Genomic DNA, 18,239 nt, shown 5'->3' on the forward strand with positions numbered 1-18,239 from the left:
AGCAAACATAAAAAAGTAAATTTTTGTGCTTCTTTTCTTAATAGTATTTCGTTTTATTTATTTACTGCGGTTCTTTTTAACTGATATTTGTTACTTTTAGAAAAGTTGCGGGTTATATTTCGGACATTCAGTTGTTAGGCTGTAGGTTGGTTATTTTAATAATTTATATAGCAAAATACAGAAATTTTAACACAACCTTGCCTTTCTGCTTGTAGTTATTTTGCGTTGAACAATGTAATTACAATTATGTAAGAAAATCAAACTCATTGAATTTTTTTCTAATAAAAATCGCATTGAAATCAATGTACAAATTCATTTCAAATAATGAAATATTTGAAATGAATTTGAACAGAACTTCATCAAACCAGTATAAGCCACGAATATTGTTCCAAAATGAATAAATAATTCGCCATTATTATTTTTAATATCAAATTAGATTATGCTTCATAAACCTGTTCAAAATACGCTTATTATAAATTACTGTTGATGGCTAATTTTTATTTGAATTATTGCTTAATTATGTTATTCTTTACATGTAATTAATTATATATAACTCATATTAAATGCAGTATTAAATTAAATGCAGTAATTAAATGTGCTATTTGTTTCGCTCAAATAATTAAAACTTATAACTTGTCGGTTTTAATACCATATCTATATATCCATAAGTAAATTTGTTTAAATATTTCCTAATGCTATTTTTTAATTGAATTCACCAGCATTTCGCATATTTCTGAACATTCAATTTAAAAACTAAAGGATATTTTATGAAAATGTTATCTGTTTAAAGAGAGTATTGAAAGAACATGCTTACATGCTTTTTCATTTCGCAAAAAATGTCCACGTTTGTTTGTTATTTATAAACCACAACATTTCAAGCAACATGCTCAAACATTTTCTTGGCAATTAAACATGGTGGTCTAAAACGAAAAAGAGCAACCCTCTTTCCCTCCTACTGAAAACTGTCATTTAGAGATCTCCAGGGTTCCAGAAATAAGGAGGGCATGAGACATCTGCACGGCCGCTTTAAGGCGGTCATAATGCTTTCAAAGTCTTCACCACTGACCGCCTAGAAGCGTCCGTAAGGCTTTCGAGGTAGGGCGTCTTGACCGCCTAAACCCGGTCATAACGCTCAGAGGGTTAATCTTCGAATTGGATCCGGCTTATTATTTTTTGCAGACTGTTAGAGCAATTTTATAAAAGTAAGCTTGAACTTTCGATTATGTCAAATAGAATTTCTGATATATATTTACTAATATGTAAAGGATCTACAAAGCGAAAGTATGTTTCGATGTCCATCAAACAAAAAGTGGAATTGCTGCAAAAAATGGATAAAGGCATACCCTTTGTTTCTCTAACCCTTCAGAAATGTGTTTATCAATTTCACGCTGCTCTGCGAGGGGGGGGGGACGTTGCGGCACGCAATGAACTCGAAGTTGATCTGTCAGCACTATCCTTATCTTCACGGCAGATGTTTTTATTTTATTCAGCTTATAATTCTTTACTAAATGTAGTATTTCATCTCGATGTATTCCGTCTTTGATATGATTTAAATCAAATTCCTCGTCATTATAAATATCACGAGTACACATCCAATAGTTTTCTGGTTGGAATTTTCTGATTTCGACTATGCGTAATGTATGCTTTACGCATGCACGCGTTGAAAAAAATGTTTAATAAAGTAAACAAATAAATATTAAGCTTTTTTTTTTTTTTTTTTTGTAAATTTTGATACCCTTTAGATCATAATTTCTCTTTATTTCATAAATTACGGTTTCATATTTTTAATTTTATAATTTCTGCATGCCATCTTTCCAGATTTAAATTGATGTCCTATAATCCGGAATCGCCGAAGTCCCAACGAGTCCGGTTTAAAAACTTTTGACTGTAATAATTATAATAACCGTTGGAAAGCTGAAAAACTGCTGGAGAAAGAAAGTGTGGCTAATCTTTGGAATATGGTAACAGGCAGTTTGGCAACATTTTGGTAGGCAATAAAGGTTACTACCTAGGACTTTGGCAATAATGTGAAAAGTTCCCAGTACCAATTACGCATTATTTTGTGTGAGAGAAATGAGAAACCATGAGACATGTCATGTGACATTTATGGACGAATCACAGTTCTTTAATCGGAAAAGGGGGGAAATTTGGAAAAATATCTGCAGTACTTTAAGTATTTTGTATTTAGCTTCATTGTGTGTTTTGTGAAAAAGTGTTGCTTAATTTTTGGATCCAATGGCCCTATGTAAAGTGAATTCCAAATTTTTATTGCGTTTAGCATTTTGTATTTAGCTTCATTGTGCATTGTGTGGGAATGAAATGAGATTATGTGAAAGGAAGGATATTACAGATAAGTTTGAATGGCGGTGCAAGAAATCTGGTGAAAATGGACATTTTGTGATCCGCCATGCACTCAAGATTCTGTAGAAGATTAGGTAAGTTAGTATTTTTAATCATTTGAGGATATTATTTTTATGCATTGTTCTAAATATAAGGAATAAATAAATTAATATGCTATTATTGGAAAATTTTTATTAGCAATGAATTAGTTTAAAGTAATTAAGATTTTAAGTTAATTTTTATTAATTTAATGTATGTGTTTATTTATATTTTAAGTAGGGCTTTTTAATTTAATTATATTTTATTTAAATGATAGTTATTTTGTGAATTATATGTTTGTAGCATTTTGGAATATATTTCAGTAGAAATAAACATGCATGGGAATAATTTAAATATTTGACACTAAGTATTTGCAACCATTTTTAATGTTTGCGTTATAAATTCGCAGGTGACGTTTATAATAGATAATTTAGAGGGAAAAGTTTTTGAATATTTTATTTATTTTATACATGCAAATGTTCTTTCTTAAAAAGGGTATATACTTTTCCGCGATCAGTTAATTTCATACATGTCATTTTTACTAACTTTAAAGATTCACAAAATTTTCCTGCAAATTTTTCTAATTTATGAGAAAAAAGCAGTGTACATGGATAAAGTCAAGAGTGTGCACAATGCCATTTTTGTGCAAGTCCGTGATATTTTTTTTAAGTAAAAATAGGTCGACGTGTACATGGTTTAGTTATATTTTAATTAAATGATAGTTGTTTTGTGAATTATACGTTTAAGTAGAAGTAAACGAGCATGGAAATAATTTTAATATTTGACACTAAGTATTTGCAACCATTTTTAATGTTTGTGTTATAAATTCGCAGGTGACGTTTATAATAGATAATTTAGAGGGAAAAGATTTTGGATATTTTATTTATTTTATACATGCAAATGTTCATCCTTAGAAAGGGTATATACTTTTTCGTAATCAGTTAATTTCATACATGTCATTTTTACTGACTTTAAAGATTCACAAAATTTTCCTGCAAATTTTTCTAATTTATGAGAAAAAAGCAGTGTTCCTGCATTTTCGTGCAAATTTTTGTAATTTATGAGATAATAGCAGTTTAAATGGATAAAGTCAAGAGTGTGCGCAATGCCATTTTTGTGCAATTCTGGGATTTTTTTTAAGTAAAAATAGGTCAACTTGCACATGGTTACCGTGTATGTGTCATTCTGAAAAACGCGGCAAGGAGTTTGCGATTCTGCACTTTCTCCCAATTTTGCAGTTAATATTCGTCATGATTTAAGCAATTTTGTTCCATAAAATTTCTAGCATAAGCGTAATTCGGCTAGCAGATTGCTGGAAAAATGTTGAATAAGTAAAAAGAAAAGAAGCCTGTCTTTACTTCGTGAAGACAAAATGGCGGCGAAAAAAAAAAGTAGAAGGTTGCTGTAGCAGAGTTGGTTGCCAAATTTTCGCCAAAAATCGCCAAGTTACCATATTCCAAAGATTAACTGAAAGTGTTTCATTTGGATAAAATGTATTATATGAGCATAGAAAGTAGGACGATATTGAAAATAAATTATTCACATGTAGTTTAAGTGCATAATTGCTAGTATATTCTGTGGAAATTGGCGATATTTAGGCATCTAAAGCATTTTTCCTGTATCAATAGTGAATGAAAAATTCGTCACAGAAATACTTTACTTACACATTTGCTTTTCAGGGGCACACAGAACTTTAAATTTTACTTTAGCTGCAACCTGCTCATCTGGCCCACTAGTACAGTATTATAATTTGTGGGTCATAAAACGAATGACTTGATGTCCTAAATCCATAAAAAGATTCTCATAATTTTCAACAAATATAAAATTGAATCTAATGAAACGAACTATCATGAAAGATTGACAGTTGACCAAAAAAAAAAATAAATTATGAATAAATTAATCATAGCTGCAATAATTCAAATTTCAAACCAACATGGGCATGCAAAATCTGCTCACTTTTCAATATTTTCTCGTTACAAATACTACCAAAGAAAGGCTCAGTTGACTTTTAGATCAAATCAAAAAGATTAAACAAAATTTGAATACATGTAGTAACTATTTTAAAATCTGTGTAACAACAATTTATTAATATATTGTTAATGATTAAATATACGTATTTTGAAAATGTATATGTAGTCAGCACATACAAATTTGAATACAATTAAATTTTAAAAGTGCAGCACATGTTGAAATATAAAAACTGAAGAATTAAAATGAAAAAATATATTTTTTGATATGTGTTACTAATACATAAACACCATATAAATTGCAGCATCCCTTAGCATAAGGTAAATGAACAATGGTTACTGCAAAAATCATCTAGCACAGCAGTTCTCAACCTTTAGACTAACGCTTATAATTAAACCATAATTGAAAAACTTTCGTACCACCACAACATTTTACAATGATTATCTTTCAATCTCTCAATAGAAATATTAAAAAAAATATATTTGCACAAGCTATTGGCTATTTGTATTAAATATGCACACATAAAAAAATATTAGATTAAAAATTGGCTACCATTTTACTTATCAATATTTAAGTTATAATACTTCAATTCTAAAAGTTAATGTGAAATTTGGGCCTGTTTAACAGAGATCAATTTCTTTATGTCTGGTCTTTTTTTCACTTAGTTTTAATCGCACATTAAGATCCACTTCTAATTTTATTCTGTATTTATTTTTCAAATACAACATGGAAGAAAATCCTTGTTCACACAAATTGGTTGTGCAAAATGGCAATAAAAATTTAAGGTTAATCTTTGGATTATGGTAACTTGGCAATTTTTTGGCGAAAATTTAGCGACTAACCTTGCTACAGCAACCTGCTAGTTTATGTTTGGACGCCATTTTGTTTTCACGAAGTGAAGGCTTTTTTTTTTCCAACAATCTGCTAGCCGAATTACGCTTATGCTAGAACTTTTATGGAACAAAAGTACTTAATCACGACTTAGATTAGGTTCGAAATTGAAAGAAAGTGCAGAATTGCAAACTGCTTGCCGCAGTTTTTAAGAACTGCACATACACGGTATCATCCATGTACACGTCGACCTATATTCACTTAAAAAAAACATAACAGAATTGCACAAAAATGGCATTGCATACACTCTTGACTTTATCCATGTACACTGCTAAGGTCCTAGCTAGTAACCTTTATCACCTTACCAAAATGTTGCCAAACTACCTGTTATTATATTCCAAAGATTAGCCCTGAAATCTAACTTATGAGTTCAAAAATAACACAATTGTTAACTTTTGGCTGAAGAGAAAAAAAAGGGCTAATCTTTGGAATAGGGTAACAGGTAATTTGGCGACATTTTGGTAAGGCGATAAAGGTTACTAGCTAGGACTTTAGCAGTGTACATGGATAAAGTCAAGAGTGTGCGCAATGGCATTTTTGTGCAATTCTGAGATGTTTTTTTAAGTGAAAATAGGTCAACGTGTACATGGATACTGTGTATGTGCAATTCTTAAAAATGCGGCAAGCAGTTTGCGATTCTGCCCTTTCTCCTACTTTCGCACCTAATCTTCGTCATGATTAAGCACTTTTGTTCCATAAAAGTTCTAGCATAAGCGTAATTCGGCTAGCAGATTGTTGGAAAAAAATGTTGAGAAAGAAAAAAAAAAAAAAAGCCTTTACTTCGTGAAAAGAAAATGGTGTCCAAACAAAAACTAGCAGGTTGCTGTAGCAGGGTTGTTTGCCAAATTTTTGCCAAAAAATCGCCTTAATCCAAAGTTACCATAATCCAAAGATTAACCGATTTCAGTCACAAGAAACTTTTATCAATTGTTTTTTTCTTCACGAGATAAAATTTCAGGTACATTTGAATAAACTGGATAATCTAACCCAATTTTCTTTTTCATAATCATCAGGAAAATACATGTTAAAATTATTTATTGATGAAAAACAATGCTTTTTAATGTTGGATGCTAATTCTTTTATTTTCAAATTACTTTCAGTTAGAAAACTTTCAAAAAATGGTAGAAAGTTATTATCAAACTATTATTATCAAATTCTTTGATTATTAGCTAGAATTTTTTATCATCGTATTTATTTTATTTCTAATGGTAAAAAACATAACACTTGGTCTTTGTAATCCTAAATTTAAAGCTAAATATACTCAACACAGCAACTATAAATCACTCAATAAAGATATTTTTGCAATTAAAATTTTGAATCACAGAGGTATATTTGAATTTCTCTTCAAAGTTCAAAAAGACGATTTAAAGCTGCCTCTGGATAACCACCTTACTTTGGAATGTAACAAAAGCGTTTCATGTTCCCTGCCCATCTCTTGGTATAAAATCATAAATATTCTTGAAGCTCAGCTTTTAATAAAATTAACAATTTTCACAGCTTGGTTTAAAACGATTTTCAGATTTTTTGGGATTGTTTTGACTACTAAAGCTTCACGATGAATAAAACAGTGAGCAAGATTAGTTTCGAGTGCGACTTTCTTTATCTGTAAAATGACACTGGAACGTTTACCTGTTAAAGCCCGAGCTCCATAACTGCATACCGCAATTCCAAGGAATATCATTCTCAGACATGAAATTGTCAAGTACTTTGAAAATTTTATTTTCAATTGTTCTATCATGAAGAGATTCAGAAAATATTCTTTGGCAATTCGTTTATGTTCTTCGAAACTTTAGTAGTGTAATAATAATTGGTCATAGTTCCTTATATCAATACTTTAATCCAATTGAAATGCAAAATACTCACTGTGTTTTATTTTTTCAATAAATGTCTCTTTTATGGGATTTGCCATTTCATGAATTTGTTGGCTTACTGTATCAATTGATAACGGAATTAAGTTCAATAGCCACTTTTTGTTGAATAATGTTAAAATGACATCTTTAGCTGCTGGTAATAAGGATTTCTCCAATAGTGTGTGCCTCCAAGACTGGAGTCTTGGTAATTCGTAGGCTTACTAGGTAACTAACTAGCTTCCAAAGTTTCAAAGCTTTTTCACATGAAGTAATAAAAACTGTTATTACTTGTTTACCATTTTTGAACTCTGATAATTTCTTCTTAAAATATTCTTCAGATTTATCCTTTAAATTGGCATGCTTAGATTCAAGATGTCTTTTAAGAAACGATTTCATACTTTGATTGGATAACAGTTCACCGCAAACAACACATTGAGGTTGTGGTCCATTTCATTTCTATTCTAGGTAAACCCAAATGATAATGCTTATATAAATTATATTTTCTATAAACAATTTTTCTTTTCTTTTCAATATTCTTAGTGCTAGTAGATTGTACTGGATCCATTGCCTGTGAATCATTGCATTTTCGCTTAGTCAATCCTAGGCATTTTGAAGATCTAGGGTTTTTATCATTTTTTCACAAATATTTAAATGCACAATATATATAGAGAGAGAGTTCTTCAAAAACAAATAACGATATTTTCAAACTACATAAAAAAGTAAAAAATTCTAAGCAACAAGAAAACCAGAGACAGCAAATTGACATAAAATGATTCAAAATGAAAACAGAGCAATATGAGCCCAGAAATTGTACCAACATAAAAAGTAGACATGCTAATAACTAACTCAAGGGGAATAAATCAGATACTATTAACTTTTTATAGGAACTTATTTTTATTTCCTATTAAATACAAGATCCATTTCTACTACTCCTTTTAAAAATATCATTTATGACAAATTTTGCTATGTTTATGGCTAAAAGAATACTTTTGAAAATAAAAATGGATTATTTTGCTAAAGTCTGTGAGCAGCTATTGATCTTGGTAAGTGGGATGTTGGGCTATTTAATTTTTGAATTGAATATTTAAAAGTAATTTTTTCTTTTGCGTACCACTTGTTTTCCTCTTGCGTACCACTGGTTGAAAATCGATGATATAGCAGATAGAGTTCTTAACCTTTTTTATCCCATGTAGCTAAATTACAATTACAAATACTTTACGAGTGAACCATGCACAAAAATAAATTTCTGTTTTTTTCCTTTAGTTTTCTATTTCCTTTTTCTTTCCTTCAACTTATCTCTCTGCAGGTTTATTTTTTAAGATTATGTTACAGAATTTCTGCAGAAAAATAAAAGGAAAAAAAAATTAAGTAAGAAAATATACTGTGTTGAGTACTTATAGGTGTATAACTATGTAAGTACTTTTAAAGTTATAAGCCCAGACCAAAAAATAATATATTTTTTAATCTAAAAACAATTAATAAAAAGCATTTGCTTAGTAGTTTTCAAAAAAGGAGGATAATAAAGACACTGGCAGACAGACAACTGAAATGCTACATTTGATCAACAGGATAGTGTTAAGATTAAGAGCTGAAGCTGATACATTAGTTCCATGTTTTTCAGAATCTAATGTTTGAAGTCTAACATTGCTTTCAAATTTCAGTTACGATTAAGAAAAGATTAAAAAAAACATACAAAATAACTTTATGTACTGTAAAATATACCAATATGACTATTTAAATTACAACATAGCTATAACATATAATCTGCTAGATTGCTTTATGGTATTAGAAGAAACTCTTGTACTTAGTCTAGTAACTCAGACATACAAAGTTATAAATATTTTAGTTAAATAAGAAAGAGAAAAGTTTTTAATAATTAAAATTTTAAGATGATAGATATCTCTCCAAAATATGTAAAAACCGAGGCTTTGTGGAAATTCAATGGAAAAGTGCTTAATCATGACGAAGATTGGGAGAAAGTGCAGAATCGCCCACTGCTTGTCGCGTTTTTAAGAACTGCACATACACGGTATCATCCATGTACACGTCAACCTATTTTCACTTAAAAAAACATCCCAGAATTGCACAAAAATGGCACTGCGCGCACTCTTGACGTTATCCATGTACACTGCTAAAGTCCTAGCTAGTAACCTTTATCGCCTTACCAAAATGTAGCCAAACTACCTGTTACCATATTCCAAAGATTAGCCAAATTTTCAATAATAAATTCAAACTTACGAAATAATTAAGATATAACTTTTGAAGTGAAACGTTTGAGGTCTTTCTTTGAGTTTTAACAGTTTGATGAAATTTTTTGCACAATATTTATTTAAAAAAATGTGATCAGAACTTGGTTGATCTTTACAATATGGTAACTGGTAGTTTGGCGACATTTTGGAGGCGATAAAGGTTACTACCTGGGACTTTGGTAATAATGTGAGCAGTACTCAGTTCCGATTACGCATTATTTTGCGTGAGGGAAATGAGAGATCATGGGATATGTCATGTGATATTAATGGACGAATTATGGTTCTTTAATCGGAAAAGGGGGGAAATCAGGAAAAAATGTGGAAATTTTGTATTTAGCTTTATACTGTGTTGTGTGAAACAGCATTGTTTAATTTTTGGATCCCATGGCCCTAACTAAAGTTAATTCGAAATGGGTATTTAGGCATTGTGATAAAGAGAAGTTTGCTTTTTATTTAGCGAAGGAAGTATGGAGGAAAAATTCGCAGAAAAAATCTTTCAATAATTTTATTGAATGAATTAGAAAAGTGTATCCGCCACGTAATCAAGATTCTGAAGAAGATTAGGTAAGTTAGTATTTTTAATTATTTGAGGATATCATTTTTATGCATTGTTCTAAATGTAAGGTGGAAAGGAATTTGGTATTATTGGGAAAATTGTTATTAGCAATGATTTAGTTTAAAGTAATTAGGATTGTAAGGTAATTTTTATTAATTTAATGTATGTGCTCATTTATATTTTAAGTAGTGGTTTTAAATTTAATTATATTTTAATGAAATGATAGTTATTTTGTGAATTTTATGTTTGTAGGAATTTGGTATTTGTTTAAGTTGAAATAAACGTGCATGGAAATAATTTAAATATTTGATACTAAGTATTTGTAATGCTTGCGGTATGAATTCGTTGGTGACGTGTATAATGTAATAGATGATTTAGAGGTAAAAGTTTTTGGATATTTTATTTATTTTATATGTGGGAATGTTCATATTTGTAAAGGGTAAATACTTTTTCGCGATCAGGTAATTTCATATATGTTCTTTTTACCGGGTTTAAAGATTGAGAAAATTGTCATGTATTTTCGTGAAATTTTTCTAATTTATGAGAAAAAAGCAGTGTACATGGATATAGTGAAGAGTGTGCGCAATGCCATTTTTGTGCAATTCTGGGATGTTTTTTTAAGTAAAAATAAGTCGGCATGTACATGGTTTATGTGTATGTGTTATTTTGAAAAACGCGTAAGGAGTATGGTATTGTGCACTTTTTCCCAATTTTGCAGTGAATATTTGTCATGATTAAGCAGTTTTGTTTGATAAAATTTCTAGCATAAGTGTAATTCGGCTAGTAGATTGTTGGAAGAAGTGTTCAGTAGATAAGAAGAAAAGAAACATGTCTTTACTTCGTGAAGACAAAACGGCGGCGGGGAAAAAAAAATAGAGGGTTGCTGTAGGAGAGTTGGTTGCCAAATTTTCGCCAAGTTACCATAATGTAAAGATCAACCCAGAACTTATCTAGGAAACTCAGTTACTGGAAATTTCCAGAGTCATCCAAAACTCATAACTGATTAAATCAAATTCTCTTAGGCTTCTTTTTCGCTGCAGCAAAACCTAAGTTTTGGAAGCACAGAACTTGCAAAGCACTCAAAAAATTTACAATTACTAAAAATTTTCAGATACCATAAATGACAGATTTGTTTTAAGTGCACTTTAACAATATGGGAAAAAAGCCAAAACTTCTAAGCAAGTTCATTTTGGCAAAACATATGCATGCAATGAGTTACTAAAAAAATAGAAACTTAGAACCAGATTTAATGACTACTGCTCAGGATTTTGAATAATGATTACCCTAGTATCCTGTTCTTTCTCGAAATATGCTTCTACGTTAGTACCAACAATGGAGTCCAACGAGATTTTGTACTGAGGTTACAGAAACGAACTACAAAGGTTTGGCAAATATTTCTGATAACTTCATAAATAAAATTTAAACAACAAATGGTTATTCAACCCCCTTCCCCCAAAAAAAGATCGAAAGAAAGAAAAAAAAAAAACAATTTTACCATACCAATATGTTTGTAAACAAATTACCTTAAAAACATCAAAAATTAATTCAGTATATACATATCGTAATCAAAGTCTATACTTAATTTATAAATTAAAAATTTCAGCTGTTTAATATTTGACTTATACATACATAAATAAAAAACTACTCATTTAAGAAAAGTTCATGTCTTACAAAAAATATTCTTTACTGGAATTCAATGTCATCCGGTAAATATGAAGCTTTGAATATCTCGGATTGAAACTCTCTAATCATAAGATGAAAAAAAAACTTTGTCTACTTTTTAATGGCCTGCTAAAATCTCCCTAAAACAGAGAAATTGCATCAAAAAAAGACAAGAAAATTTGGCAAGTAACACACACAAACATTAAGACGTGTCTAACATCCCGCCGTTTCTCACGCTCACTTCAAATTTCTGGATAATAACCCTGTTGCCAGATTTAATAGAACTTTATAGAAATTTTCCAAAGCACTCTGTGACCAACGGGCGGCTAAAGTCCGTGTGAAACTGAAGAAATTCAACCAAGGAGGTTAGAATACATGGAGATGGCGTCTCTGTTGTCGCAATACGAGGAGAGTGAAGCCGGGGGAAGCAAATAAGCCACGCCTCGTGAGGGCAAGAAAACGCTTCCCTTACTATGTGAAGTGAGGTTAAACGTCAGCTTGTTTGAAGTTTTGAGTGTGTTTTCTGATTTCTTATGTGAAGACGTGAGAGGGTTATAAGGTACTGAATGGTTACATTGAAATAATGTCTACATTTCGGATTTCATTTCCATATAAAAGAATGTTTTTTTAACATGCATAAATAAGTAGAATAATTGAAATGTGCGTTTGAAAAGCCGTCAGAAAAGAGTTTGAGTATTTTCTCGGTGTGACGTGCGCGAAGAAACATCTATAATTCTCAGATTTTTCTTCAATTAATGGTTTGAGTATTATACTCGTAATTAACTGAGTTGTAAAAGCAAAACGGTAAGTAAACAAGGGAAGGGGGAGTGGTCAGCTCATCGTGGAAAAGAAAACGCGTTATTTTAAAGGTGTGATCATATTATATTACAAGTCATATTTTATGTATTTAATTTTATTTTCTGTTCAAGTAAATATTTAATAACAGGATTTAATTTGGGGTGAAATTTGTGGGAGTTTTAAAAATAACAATGCAGAATTTAAATATTATTTTTTATCATTGTTCATGCAATTTAATATTTTTCAAAACGTAAGTAGTATTTCTAACATGGAAAATTGAGAATTATACCTGTATATATTTAGAATAATTAAAATATAATCAATTAATGGTTTAAGTATTTATTTATTTATTTTCACAATACCTTTATTGCTAGCATTCATTAATGACAGCATGTAATTACATAATGCATTTCTCATTTAACTCATTTTAATGGAATCAGTCCCTTTGTACATATATTTTCCCTCTCCCTCTGCATATCCTGATAATCATTAGAATTGATACAATTATCAGCACTTGCAGCCGTTTCCTTGGATATGTTTTAAACATGTACAGCAAATTTTTATCTAACTTTGAGCAAAGTATAATTAAATAAATGATAGTATATATGTTAAAAGAATATTTACCTGTGAAATGTAATACCGGATCCTGCTATTCTTCTATTTGTACAGCCGAAAGCGACGCAGGAATTTACCATTTTGGCAGGAATAAAAATTGCTTCTCGGAACAATATTGCAGCCGTCTACAAGATGATAGAAAATGTAGAAATAAAATGAAATGGCGGGAAAAAGTGAAGGAAAAAGCGCGCGAAGAATCCACGGTCTTTAATTTACGAAACTGGGTGTGGCTAGGTTCTGCCTCATTGGCTGAAGAGCTCGTCAATCTTTCTAAAGCCACGACTACTAAGGGCATGCTTTCCCCCACTTTTTGGCTTCACTTGGACTGCGCGCAGGGCATCTCCATGTATTCTAACCTCCTTGAATTCAACCAATCAGAATAAGCCACCGTCGGGGACTGCTTTAGGCGACCAATTTTTTTGTATTCATTTTCCGCTGATATTCCTCTTTTCTTATCTTTTGATGATTTTTTTTTGTTTAAATGTGTAGTAACTATCTAAATTTTATTTTTATAATGTACAAGCCTTAATATCATTGTCTGGAATAACCAAAGAATATCAAATTTCTGAAACGTTCTGAGGAGAGGGCAAAAGCAAAGATCAAACTTTGCGATTCTCAATTAGGTTTAAGTATTGACCTAATAGAAAAGAGATAAATAATAAAAAAGGGAAGTACATTTTTATTTATGTACAGTATATATTTCACCCACCGCATTTAACAGTATTAAACAGTTTTATAATAATAAAAGAGTATATTTTTTATAAGAACAAATCAATTGTTTTCTCTTTATTTCTTATTGCAAAAGTTGGTTCGGTGTACGTCTAGTTGGGTAATGTCCAAGTATCTGGAACAGGTTAATGGCGGGAACAGCGGTACCACTTTAAGTCCATATGTGAATGGGCTAAATATGTTAATAAAAAGACCCTTTCAAAAGCTCTTTATAGCCCCGACTATACTTCGATATTTGGTGAAATTCCAGTTTTTATGAATATAATGATACTTTATGGTATTCTCTCGGAGCGAATCGAGAGCCTTATAATTAAGCACTTAAGAAGTTAGGAGTGCATGCAGCCCGCCAGTCGCGAGTTGGTCATGTTTGGTATAAATAGTTCCAATGGTGACTAAAATGCTCAAATCTCTAGTAAAAATTTATAGATCACTTGTACTTCAATTGCTAACTATAATACTTTAGCAGTTAGCGCAAACATGAAATAAAACATCCATGCTAATACCTATAGTAATTCTGTGAGTCGTAACTGCGCAAAAAATAAATAATATGGTGCTCCAATTATATCGCTAATTTGAAGAACAGCAAGGAAGCAGAAAGAGAATGAGGATTTTTTTTTAAATAATTATAGGGTTGCCCAACGCAAATTTGGATACTTTTTAAAAACTTTTAGCAATTGTATACAGTTACTAAAATAAAGCATATACATAATTAAGATGTGTATTGCGTACAACTACATAGATATCTGCCTACCAACAAAATAACAGTTAAAATGGATTTTATGGATGAACTGTTGAGGTTGCCATAGCCGTGCCTAGGTGTATTTTCGCCTGACGCAAAAAAGTAAATGCAATCAAATTAACTGTACCTGTATCAAATCTTACCATAACTCTTGTAATATACACGTAATGATTTATTATTTTTGAACGCAAATTTTAAAAACGACCTTTTTGATAAAAAGCAATTAAAACTAAAATAGTGCAAATACTTGTATTACAGTTAGCATAAAAAGTCTTACATTAATATTCAAGACTTCTTTTTTAAATTTATTTTTTCTCATTTTTGATAATAAAATCGATAAAATTTTTTTTAATCTACTTGATTAGTCCAAAAGGGACGTTAGTCCCAAATGGGATATTGGTCTTAAAACTGTATTTTACGTTGAATCACTATAAACGGAGTATTATTTTTCAACTTGTTACTACCAAATATTATCGCCGTATATTTTATTTAAAGAAATTAAATAATGAAGATTCTGTATAAATGTACACATGTTTCTCGCACAGTGATAAGACAACCGTACCCAGAGTCATCAAATTTTTTGAATAACGTTGTCCTCCACCTGAACATGGGCTCCTGGAAGCCCGAATTTTGAATTTCGAATTCTTCACCAATAAGAAACTGTAAATCGGAAGGTATCTCGTTTAATTTTTTTCATGTCTCCATCTTCTCCACATATCCATATATTTTCCTTCCTTACTCTATTATTTTATTACTTTATATATTCAACAAAGGACCAGTGGGGCCCGTTGACAAGGTTAACCAAATTTTCAGTCGAGCGAAGTTAATCAGTGTTAATGCTAATATGCTGAGCCGACGGCAGATCAGTTGTTTCGGCAATTTTGGCACAGAATTCAAAATTGTCTCCTTGAAGTGTTTTTCATTGAATGGGGCAGAAGTTCAGCCAGACAGATAGATATTTCCATCGTAGTCGCGAAATTAAAATATTTCTAATTCCTTTCATTTCTATCATGGAAAAAATATTTTCCTGACGGAATTAGTTCTTTCTAATTTGATTCTTGACAATCTGATTTATTAACTTTTCTTTTACTTCCTCTTTATATTTTGCTTATATCGTCACCTTTAAACCTGAATATTAACATTTCTCAAGAATATTTTTCTCAAGTTTGGTGAAGAAAGAAATATTCTTCTATTATACATGTTTGGTCCGTTCAACATGCAAAGAACATGAGAACCATTTGTCTAAAGAACTGGCTTGTATTTAGGTTACACATGGAGGAAACAACAAGAACATCCCTTGAGCCAAACCTATTCAGCAGGAGGCGGTATTAGGTTAATCCTTCTAATAAGTATGCAAACTTTATATACCTATAAAATTTGGTTTTCCTTTTACTTGGCGTATTAAATTCCATAAAAACATATGTAACATTTTAAATCGATTTGCTTAAAAAGGGTATTAACTTTCTTATCTATTATAATGACTTATCATTTGATGCTTTATACTAATCTGAACTTTATAAAGTAACTAGCTTTACCCGCGGCTTCGCTCGCGTTGATGTCCTTAAATAAGTTTCAACTCCGCGTGAATTTGAAAAATACATTCCACGTAAAATTTCAGTAAATACTGCCCTTGTTTAATACCTATAGGCCGTGGATATTTTGTATTTAGGCCTGACCAAAGGGTTATTTTTAAAAATAAAGAACATTCGAGCACCTTAAAATGATAAAACGATAGCTGTTATCGCACGCAGTAAAATATACAAAATATAAAATGTAAATGCAATTTTTCAAGCAACAATAACAGAAATATATAACACTAATGAATAGAATACGAAACAAAACATTAAATGTATCATAAAAGTCGAATGTTGATAATAGTTTCAAGTCGATAAGTTAATTAAAAGTTATTAATTTTTAAATGATTTTCCACGTGTAAATCCGCGAACTCTTTTACCTTTTCGCCAACCCAGCAGTCAACCGGATACCACTGCCCCCCTTCGTAGCTTTCGAATCGCAGCCTGTCAATAAAGAGTTAAGAATAGCAAGCGGTGTATTATTTCATCTGCGATTAAGCTGGAAATAATTAAGCGACAAAAACAGTTCTACCGCCAATTGTTCCTATCATTCAGAGTGCGACACAAGTTTCTAAATTTCGAGTAATTTGGATAATTAGATCAAAAGTTATAATTTTTATAACCAATTTATTGGATCCACACGGAAAGACCTAAGAAAAATCCTTAATGTCGCTACTGAGTCTCATTCAAATTAGTGCTTTCAGAGTTTTTAATTAATATCTTAGCTTATTAAAGTCGTACGAAGATGAGAATGGTATCGATGGATTCCGACGAATTTTTGGAATCAGGGGATATGTATCTAAAATTCAACTAACCGTCGTTCCACAGATATTTGCGAAAAAATAAATTGCCGCGTAGCCAAATTCCTTTAATATGGAGAAACTTAACAAAGTAAGTGAAAATGTATGGAAAAAGTAGTTTTTAATTAATATTTCGGCTAATTAAAGTCGTACAAAGACATTTTATACCCTGTAACCTTTTCTAATATATCAAAAAATATTTCTTGAAAATTTCATGATGATCGGTTAAGTAATTAAGGCGTGAAAGCGTAACAAACAAACACACAAACAAACTCACATTCGCGTTTATAATATTAGTAAGGATTACATATATGCAGTTCATAATCATTTGAAAAAGAGGTCCATGAATGGTAAGACTGCTGAATACTGATAGTTAGATTTATAAAATGTGCATCTGGATGCATTTTGTTCAGCTTATCTTGCCTGATGATCTCTATAAAATGGTAAATGAAAGACAAAGTATTTGTACCCAATATTATACCTGATCTTCAAAATAAGATTATTGTGGCTAAGGAGACCGACATGCCAGCGAAATTGTTATGTCTCATGGATATTACACAAACAGATCAGTCAGAGTATCAAGCAGTAAAAGGATAGGTATCGTATTGTAGAGACATTAGGATTTTTTGGAAGCCAGAGAGATGAAAAATTAACAAACGCATTCGCCGCGAATCGAACCACGGACCTCTGGAATACCGGCCCAGCATGCAGAACCATTACACCACGAAGTACGCTAAGAAAGTGGGAGAAATACCTTATATACTCCTTTTTTTAAAGAGTGACTAGGGTTTTAGGGGACCTAGTCGCCAAATCCTGGGTGTGGAGAATCATCATCCATAACCCTTTTAGTTCGAGCGCCACTGTAGAGATATTAGGATTTAATTGGAAGCAGAAAAGATGAAAAGTATGCAACCGCCTTCGCCGGGAATCGAACCACGGACCTCTGGAATACCAGCCCAGCATGCAGAACCAATACATCACGAAGTGGAGAAAGTGGGAGAAATACCTTCTAATATAATCAAATATGCACATATCAAACATTTATAGTTATGTATTTTAAAGGTACAGTCTTTTAATATGATTAGAAATTATATTTCTGTAATACATACTTATGAATCTTCTGTGAAACATACTTATCTTTTGCATAAATCTACTTCCAAAATACTTTATTTTGATACAACCCGTCGTTTAGAAAATTAATATTGCTGACACTCAAGAGCAGATAAAAGTATGTCATACTTAACTGACAAAAACATGTAAAATTAAAGTAAGGCAAAAATAGCAGCTTAACATAAAATCTTGCGTCAGTTTTAAGAATTAACTGATATAGGTCCCTCTTCTTCAGTAAAAAATAAGAAAGGTTTTTATTTCTGGGTTTTGAAGCCCATACATCAGATTATCAGGAGTAGTGTTTCTTTTGACTTGCTAT

The 18,239-nt window shown here is 31.1% G+C and overlaps 1 protein-coding gene across 2 annotated transcripts in view; it reads right to left on the reverse strand.

Moving 5' to 3' along the window:
* Positions 1 to 11,817, reverse strand: part of LOC118192021 (uncharacterized) — a 111,102-nt gene extending 99,285 nt beyond the window's left edge. The window contains exons 1-2 of one of the 2 annotated variants that reach the window (XM_085819322.1): positions 11,565 to 11,817; positions 4,044 to 4,160 (exon numbers count right to left, since the gene is read on the reverse strand). The gene's annotated coding sequence lies outside the window, so the exon portion shown is untranslated. The remainder of the gene's footprint in view (positions 1 to 4,043; positions 4,161 to 11,564) is intronic. The other variant, XM_085819319.1, reaches the window with a different exon arrangement.
* Positions 11,818 to 18,239: the final 6,422 nt, after the last annotated feature.

This window comes from Stegodyphus dumicola, chromosome 1, assembly GCF_044657685.1.
Source record: "Stegodyphus dumicola isolate Sdum_Otavi_A_Nest chromosome 1, ASM4465768v1".
NCBI lineage: Eukaryota > Metazoa > Arthropoda > Arachnida > Araneae > Eresidae > Stegodyphus > Stegodyphus dumicola.